Here is a 9,292-nt window from a genome sequence, read left to right on the forward strand (position 1 = left end):
GCCCCCAACTACACCCCTCTAGGATATCCCACAAACCTGTGGTCCCAAGCCATTGTCATAATGCAGCACTTGGGCCACGCTCCGTCCCTCCTCAAGAGAGGGGCCCGAGTGCCTCTCTCCAACTTGCCTACCGACAAACTCCTGCTTTTCCTTTAAGACTTAGCCTAAAATGTCTCCTCCTACTGTTGTCATCCTGACTCTCCAACAGTCAGTCTTTCCTCCTCTAAGATCTCACACCAGTTTGGACAATCTTGCTATTATAACATTCATCCCAATATACCCAATATATTGTTATTATTTGTTACTATTTGATAACCTACAAGCCTGTCTCACATCCCAAGCACTAAGAATTGTGTTGGGCCCATAGGAAAAGCTCAATAAATCTTTATGAAATTAATGAATGCTAGAAAACCTACTTACCTAACTCTCCTGTATATTAAAATGATTAATCAAACATCTCTCATTCAACAAAATGAATTAAGTGCATTTAGAAGATATCGTGCATTTATTTAGAAGAAAATGAATTAGAAGGCATGGTGGAACCAAGACCATGTGGTCCCTGCCTCTATGGAGCTTAGAGGCTGCTTCCCGTCATTGATTCTGAAGGACTAGCTAAATACGTGGGTAAATATAAAGAAATTGTGGGGGGTTTTTTAATTCAAATTTTTTTTACCAATATAACATCAAATGGTATGTCTTTAATAGTCAGACAGTTACCTGATTCTCTCAGATGTGGTTTTAAATGTTGAACATGCTTGACAAACTGAAGTGCACCAGGGGGCGGGAAGGGGGAGGGGGGGAAGGGTGACACATTTCTGGAGCCAGAACTAGGACAAACTGTGGCTCAGAACTATCATCCAGAGCCTTCAGGTCGTCCTCTTGAAATCAGCTCCGTCTCAAGAAGATATGTGGTTTCTCTAAACATGTCATTCTTGTTTTGTTTACTCAAATGCTTCCTTCTCATTGTCAACATCTGCTCTGAACTTTTCAGTTAGAGTCAGACTCTCTTGTTTGTAAAACAGCTCATTGACATAAAGTGAGGAACACATCTTAGCCAGTCAAATCCAAGACTGAGCTTTAAAATAATTGTATTAAGGAATTTTCACTGCAGAGGATCCAGAGTTATTAAAAATAATTTGGGATTGGAATCATACACAAATCCATTACTTTTTGTTTTCACTTTTACTTTGCGGTCCATATAGATATGTTTTTTTTTAAAAAAAAAAAAACCTAAACTGCTGTATTAACACAACTCAAAAGCCAAACTCTTAATTCAGTTTGCAATTCAAGAGCATTCCCAAATACTTCCAAGTTTAAAAAAGAGAGGCAGACTACATGGTGAAATTTTGCCAGGGTAAAGACAATGAAGATTTCTTTGTCCAAGCACCTTAAGCCAGGCTACAAATACAACTTGCCCTAGGGGGAACCAGGATCAATTTCCCAACTGGTTATTATCTCACACTGGAGTGAGAAGGAAGAGCAGGAGAAATAGCTCTGGGCCCTGGAATTAAATCACATTAATCGTCCCCAAAAGGGATAATTAACACAAGTAATTAACTGCTGGAGCCTCTGAATTATGAAAACAGTATGACCATCAAAAAAGGACATCCTTTGACTCTTTAAGGCCTTACAAATCAATCACAGCCCAGCACTTAGCAAAGAGCTCCTCCAAAGCTAAGTTATCCTCCAAAGCATGACTTAGATATGGTGAGTACTGGGCTCTGTTTTAGCAAAGTGGAAGAAATAGGTTAGAGATAACATGGATTGAGTGTAGGATCATGGAAGCCTGAAGCCAGAAGGAGCCTTAGGAATCATTTGGCAAATTGACTGCCCTCAGGCCAGATCTGATCCCTAGATCTCCAGAGGCATCTTGTTGGCCTGCACAATTTTTATTTTATTTTATTTTATTTATTTTATTTTTATTTTTGTTTTACTTTTGGCAATTGCCAATGTTTTAAAACCGGAAGATTTCACCTAAAAATCTGAATTTTTGGATTCTCTTGAAAATCCATCAGAAGATCTGGCAACACGGGCCCTTATTCCCAAATAACAGCTGGCTGAAACTGAGTAGCTTTCACCTTCATTGAATGGACATGTTCCCTCCAGTTCCTTCCACTCTCTAACATCTCCCTGACGCAGGACCAAGGCTGACCTGCATTTAGAGTTGCACCTGTGTTCTCTCCACCCTCTACCCATCACCTGCTTTGCCTGTCTCCCCTGGGTGAACCCTATGAACTTGCTACCACCAATCTAGGGATAGCGTGGCTAAAGGAGAGGCCAGTACCATGGTCCCTCACTGACCAATCCAGTGAACAGTCACCTATTTTCAGTCCTGCTCTCAGGTTCAGAAGAGAAAATGGCTGAATTTGTAAACCACTCAGAGCCTGAGAAAAGATGAAAAGATCTAGATTTAACAGAGTTAAGAACAGGCAAAATGAGAGCCAGACACTTATATACAGTTGGTATAATCATTTCCCTGCATCCCATACTCTTATCATGCTCCCTATGCTACTGGGCTCTTGTTTCAGCTTTTCTCTGCAGTAGTAGTTACTACTTGGGCCACACTTTGAGTGATATGGTTCGTGTCATGATGATATCTACATGATACGGTTTGTGCGATGAGGATATCTACACTCGTGTGTGCTTTTGCTTCGTATATGTTCTGCATAATTTGCACGATTATGTAGAGTTGTATCTATTGTCTGAGAGCACTTGAGTATGTCACGTACAAATTAGTATATTTGCTGTATCACTTTCAGAATAAAAGCTCAAGACACAAGGCAACATATATGGGATGTTGAAATACAAAGAGATCTGGTACATTTGGGAGGGTTATTGGGAATAATGAGAAGAATATTTGAAATTGACACTCTTCCAGAGAATCTGGCAGATCTGGTCTTTGTGTTTAAGGTTGTCACATTCGCTAATGTTTTTCTCATCCATATCTTATCTCTTCTCAAAGTGCTGAAGAGTTTCTTATGAGTGCGTCATAAAAGCACAAGATCATAGAACAGTTTGAAGATGTGTTAAAACATTTAAATGTCTCATCATGAATTTGTAAAGTAAAATTAATCAAATGATGAGTAATGTACAATATGATGACTATAGGTAACATATTATATCATATATTTGAAAGTTGCTGAGAGAGTAGTCCTTAAAAGTTCTCATCACCAAAAAAACTGTATGTGTAGAGAGGCTGCTGGGAAGATGATGGAGTAGGACGTCCCCGGGCTGACCTTTTGCCGTGTGGCCGCCTAGAGAGCACCCACGTCGGCATAAATAACCCGGAAAGCAGCCCGAAAACTGGCAGAACAGACTCTCCGCAGCCCGGCATAGACAAGAGGCCACAGCGAAGCAGATCCACCCCCTCCGATCGCTCTTGGCAAGATCCCGTCAAAGCGGTGCCACAAGCCTGGCAGTGTGTGTGTGGCCCAGACAAGTCAGCACCACTCCAAAATGAGTCCTGCCCCAGGGAGAGGGGAAGATAACCACACACCTGTCTGACTGTGACCCCAGCAGTGGGCTGAGGGCAGGCACTGGGTCTGACTGCAGGCCCCACCCACCAGCAGAAGCTTCTCTGGGAACGACCCAGGGACAGTGCCTGCAGTCTGGTGCTACTTCATCTCTGGCCAACACCTGGTCTGACTCATCTCAAGCCCAAGGCAGCCCTGGAACAGCCCACTAACACCACGGGCACCAGACTCCGCCCACAACAGGCAGGGAGCCATCGCAGACAACAGGACTGAAGGCAAACACATCCCAGCCACAATGGTAGGACCCCGCTGGAGCAACACACATAGGAGACACCCCGTGAAGCACCAGGTTCTGGGGAACAGACACGGCACTGCAGGACCTCTTCTTCATAAAGCCACTACTTTCAAGTGCAGGGGACGTAGCTGACTTTCCTAACACAGAAAAACAGACAACGCAAGAGACAGAATGAGGAGACAGAGGAATATGTCCCAAATCAAAGAACAGGACAAAATCAGAGCAGGAGACCTAAGTGAAACGGAGATAAGTAATATGTCTGATAGCGAATTTAAAGTAACACTCATAAAGATGCTTGCTAGAATTGAGGAAGGACTGCAGGACCTCCATGAGACCCTCTACCAAGAGCTAGAAGACATAAAAAAGAACCAATTAGAGCTATTGGACTCACTAAATGGAAATAAAAATAGACCATCTGGAATAAATAGCAAGCAAGAGGAAGTAGAAGAAAGGATCAGCCACCTGGAGGACAGAGTCATGGAAAGCAATCAAGCCGAGCAGATGAGAGGGGGAAAAAATACACAAAATGAAAATAGACCCAGGGAACTCAGCAACACTGTCAGGTGTAACAGTCGCATGATAGGGATCCCAGAAGGAGAAGAGCGAGGAAAGGGGGCAGAAGATTTGTCTGAAGAAATAATAGCTAAAAACTTCCTGAATCTGGGCAAGGAAAGAGAAATCCAGATCCAGGAGGCACAGAGAGCCCCCAGCACAACCAACCCAAAGAGGTCTGCGCCAAGATACAAAGTAAATAATATGGCCAAAAGTAGTGATAAAGAGAGAATTTTAAAAGCAGCAAGAGAAAGGAAAGCAAGTACATACAAGGGAAACCCCATACGGCTATCAGTGGGTTTTTCAGCAGAAGCTCTGCAGGCCAGAAGAAAGTAGCATGATAAATTCCAACTGCTAAAAGGAAAAAATCTACAGCCAAGAATACTCTATCCAGCAAGGCTTTCATTTAGAATAGAGGGAGAGATCAAGTTTCCCAGAAAAACAAAAATTAAAAGCAAAACCAGCCACAACCCTGTCACACACGATGCCATCAGCCTGTGGGTCCCAAATTCACGGTCCACCCGCCCTCCTGCCCGAGTCAGCGTGCACGGCCTGCCACCTGCTAAATGCCAAGTCAACATGCCTTCACCTCAGATTGCCAAGGGCTCAAACTGACACTGTTCCCCTCAACTTTCAGCCCCTGTGCCCAAGTTTGTGCACAAAAGTGGGAATAATTATAACAGCAGAATGAAGCAACCCAAACATCTATTTCTGTGGAATATAAAATGGATAAAAGGAGTGTGCTAGGCTGAGAACATCTCCAAAAAGCACATGGACAATACATACAGCATGATTCTGGTTAGTAAAAAACAAACAAACAAAAAACCTGGGAAGAATAAAACAAGATGAAACCGGAGAGGGAGAAAAACCGTAAGAGACTTCTTAAGCATAGGAAAGAAACTGAGGCTTGCTGGAGGGGAGGGGAGGGGGGGATGGGGTGACTGGGTGGTGGGCATGAAGGAGGGCACGTGATGGAATGAGCACTGGGTGTTGTATGCAACTGATGAATCACTGAACTCTACCTCTAAAACTGATAATACACTATATTGTTAATTAATTGAACTTAAAATTTAAAAAAAAGAAACCCTCCCCTCCAAAAAAAAACTGTATGTGTGATGGTGATGTTAACTAAACTTACTGTGGTAATCACTTCACAATATATACATATTTCAAATCATTATGCTGTACATGTAAAAGTAATACAATGCTGTATGTCAATTATAACTCAATTAAAAAATAAAATCAGAATGATGGGAATGAGGATGCAAATTTAAAAACAGAGAAACACTTCTACAGGTAGCAGGCTCAGTTTCTAACTTCTTTTAACAAGCTATCCTGTATGATGTCCTTCTTACCTGATAGTTCAACAATAGTTCAAAGGATGGGCTTTTGAGAGACATTTCTTGGCTTCAAATCCTGGCCCCATCATCTATTTAGCTGAGTGACCTTTTTAAAATTATCAGCCTAAGATCAAAATTATGCCTTCTTCCTTAATGAAATAAGGTATGTGACTCACATGACACATCATGTTTAATAAACATTAATAATAATTATTATTATTGGCAGTTGAAACAGAGAATAGACAGTGGCTCTACTCTGCATATTGCCCAGGAAAGTGGAGGTGTCTTCCTATCCAGAGTTTTCATCAAACCAAGAGTCGGTATACCATAAGACTGCAGATTTGGGGGAAAAACTGTCGGAATTATATAAAGCATTAGAGGCTATTTGAAACACATTACTCTTTTATAGTAATGTCAATAGGAAGCAAATACCATTGAGATTTTATCCACTTATTTATTTTAGGGTATAAACAAAACTGAACTTCAAGGTATAAACTACAGTTAAGGATGGTATAACTACATTGCTGGTATAAATAGTAATAACAATAATGATGATGTTCAATGATTTTTAATTTCTTCACATGGCTTGTCATATTCTCCCCAATCTAGCCCCATCCTACCTCCCAGCCTTATCTATCTTAAATTCCAGGCTCCAATCATTCCAAACTACTCTGCTTCCTTTGGACACACTGGACTTCCAGAAGTCTGTGCTATTTGCTTGTTCCAGCAAGGCTCCTTTCAATGGAGGAAATCCTCTTCCTTCTTCAAATACCAGCTCAAATGCTACACCTGCTATGTAACTTTTTTTAGTTCTTAACCTTGAATGAACCTTCCCTTTTCTCTGCCATTCAATAGCACACTAATGATGTTCCTGCCATATGACTCCATTTATACTACCTTGTATTGTAGATATTTGTAAACATACCCATTTTTCCCACTAGACTAAACTCTTTGAAGGCAGGGACCATGTGTTCTTTGCTTGAACTCGGTTGTTAAGTTCTAGTTCAATCTCATTATCTACAGGGAATACTTTGGTATCTGCAAAGAACCTCCCAAAGAAAAGGCCAACTAGCTCAAAATATATGCACTCTTGCAATCTTTAACTAAAACTTAAGTCATTAGGTGAAACTTTCTTGAAAAGCTATACTTAACACAAGCAAGACATTGTGGTTTTTTGCACCTTCCCACTGGCTTTCTGTACTGAACTGTTGTCTATAAATTAAAGTCAAGAGATATCTCACTTGAGTAAAAGACCACAAAAACTGGGGGTTCAAAAGATTGGGGTGAGGAAATGAAGCTTGAAAATCTGGCCACATCTTTCTAATTGTCCTCCTCTAGCTCCTGTTTCACGACCAGATCCAATCCGAAGCACCATGCTCTGGTCTGTCTTGGTAGTTTCAGACCTCAACCAAGACACACCCTCACCTCAGTCCCTTCAGAGTCACAGCCAGAAGTTGGGAGAGATTCCTAGCGTCCTTCCCCTTATCACCTGTCCTTCCCTAGATTCATCCGATTAATATGAAGGGTCCTTGTTCCCCCACTGGCCTACACACAAAAGGGAAGCAACAGAGAAGGATGTTCTTAATGGAGCTAAAATTATGAATTGTCCCAAATGTTCAGGTTGAACTATTTTATTATGTAATTTCCATTTCCCAGGGCCTTAAAAAAAAAAAAAAAAAACATTTCTAGCAATGATATCAGTACTAACCCTGCTAGTGACATGTTATTTAAAAGAAGGTGTGATCATGTAATGAATATCGATACTTTCACTTCGGAATCTTCCCCAGCTTCCTCAGTCTTCTGCCTGAACCAGCCAGAACCATTTCTCAGAGCTAAAACAAACCTGAATCTAAGAAACTGTCAGGACATACCAAATTAACACAATTTGATGGAACAACTAAATAACCTACTGGCGGGGAGGATCCATCTGCAATCTGAACTACTATACAGATAATTCGAGATTAAAAAAAAAAAATACACCCAAACTAACTGTGACCCAGGAAATTGATCCCAAAAGTGTTATATTAAATAACTTACTGTATAAGTATATTATTTAGTGTAAATCCCGCCTAAACAGCCCGGATGCATTGACCTGTGCTGAATTAGAACTGGCAACCGAAGAAGCATTGATTTGGTTTTGATGACCAAGTTTTTAAATAGTTGTCTGCTCTTTCCAAAGCCTCTGGCGCTTCTGAAGCCAGAGTAGGTTACCCGGGGCGAGCCACAGATGGAGCGGTAAGCACCAAGTCCTCCCAAGTTCCCGCTCGGTGTCCCGGCGGCCGAGGTGCCCGTACCTCCCGCGGCGGTCGCCCGGATTGACCCGGTGGTGCTGAACCTGGCGCGGCGGCGTGGACTCCGCCAACCCGCGCGCCGCCTTCCTCCCAGCCCCGGAGCACCCGGGGGCGGCGGCGTGCACCAGCGCCCCGGCGGGGTACCTGGAGGCCTCGCTGCCCTCTGAGAAACAGGGGGCCACCTGGTCGCATTCCCCCCAGCCCCCGCTCTGCCACCAGCAGCTGTCTCGGGAGTTCCGGGACAGACCGCGGCCCTGAGCCCGGTCCGTAGGCACCGTCCTTCCTCCAGGACGCTTTTCTGGCGGTCCTTCTATCTCTGTCTCTGTCTTCCACCTCCGTGCAAAATGCGACCCTCAGATTGCTGGGGAAACTTGCCCACCGCGGAGAAGCACCCCATCCGCAGGGGCGGGTATCAAGGGCCGGGCGCAGCGAGGACACTCAGCCCCCGGCACACACCCCAAACCAGAAAGCTGTTCCAAAGTGCTTGCCCGCGGGTGACAGCGTCGCCGCCGCCGCCGCCTGCTGCCCCGAGCCAGAGGAGTTACTTCTCGCCTCTGGGAGGCGAGGCGGCGCGGGCGGCCGCCGAGCACCCTCCCGCGAGCTCGGGCCCTTTACCTGGGTAGCGGCCTCGGGGCGCAGAGCCCCGGGCGAGCCGGGCGGGTGGTGCGGCGAGGACCGCGGCCGCCGCTCTCGCCTGCTGCTCCGGGCCGGCCGGGCGGTATTTATCCGGGGGCCCGGGCCCCTGCGGGAGTACTGGGCAATCGGTCCCGCTACGCGCGGCCCCGGGAGCCGCCGCCCTCTGCCCTCGCCGAGCCCTGCGGCGGCGGCGGCGGCCGCGTGCAGGGAGAGAGGAAGCCGGCCCCCTCCTCTGGGCTCCACCTTCTCTTTCTCCGCCTCCTCCTTCCCGGCAAGTTCTTCCCCGCTGTTTGCCCCCTGTCCCTCTCCTTTGCGGGGCACCCTGGCCAGTCTGAACCGGTTGTGACTGCGCGGGTGGCTGGGGGAAGGAGGAGGAGGCGGAGGAGATGGAGGCGGAAAAGCGGGCGGTAGGGGCGCTGCTCCAGCTCTCTCGGCTCCGGCCCGGCTCGGGCCGGCCAGGCGGAGAGAGGGCACCGCCGGGACCGCGGCCCCCGCCCGGCCCGGGGCCACCAAGGCCTCGGGAGAGCCTGGCACCGCCGGCCAGGCGCCCTGTCGGTGCGCACACACGCGCGTCTCCCGGCGCCTCTGCGCCCCCGCCGCCCTCCGCGTGCCCGCAGCGGCTCGCCAAAGACCCAGTGCTTTCGGGGGAAGCCGGGGTCTAGGGATGAGGGCGAGTGGCCCCGGGTCTCCCAGGCTCCTGGGGCC

At 46.2% G+C, this 9,292-nt stretch overlaps 1 protein-coding gene across 1 annotated transcript in view; it reads right to left on the reverse strand.

Moving 5' to 3' along the window:
* Positions 1-8,935, reverse strand: part of LOC118019947 (monocarboxylate transporter 9-like) — a 51,761-nt gene extending 42,826 nt beyond the window's left edge. The window contains exon 1 of the mRNA XM_035019662.1: positions 8,567-8,935. The gene's annotated coding sequence lies outside the window, so the exon portion shown is untranslated. The remainder of the gene's footprint in view (positions 1-8,566) is intronic.
* Positions 8,936-9,292: the final 357 nt, after the last annotated feature.

Source organism: Mirounga leonina, unplaced genomic scaffold (genome assembly GCF_011800145.1).
Source record: "Mirounga leonina isolate KUSES-001 unplaced genomic scaffold, KU_Mleo_1.0 Mir_109, whole genome shotgun sequence".
NCBI classification, from domain to species: domain Eukaryota; kingdom Metazoa; phylum Chordata; class Mammalia; order Carnivora; family Phocidae; genus Mirounga; species Mirounga leonina.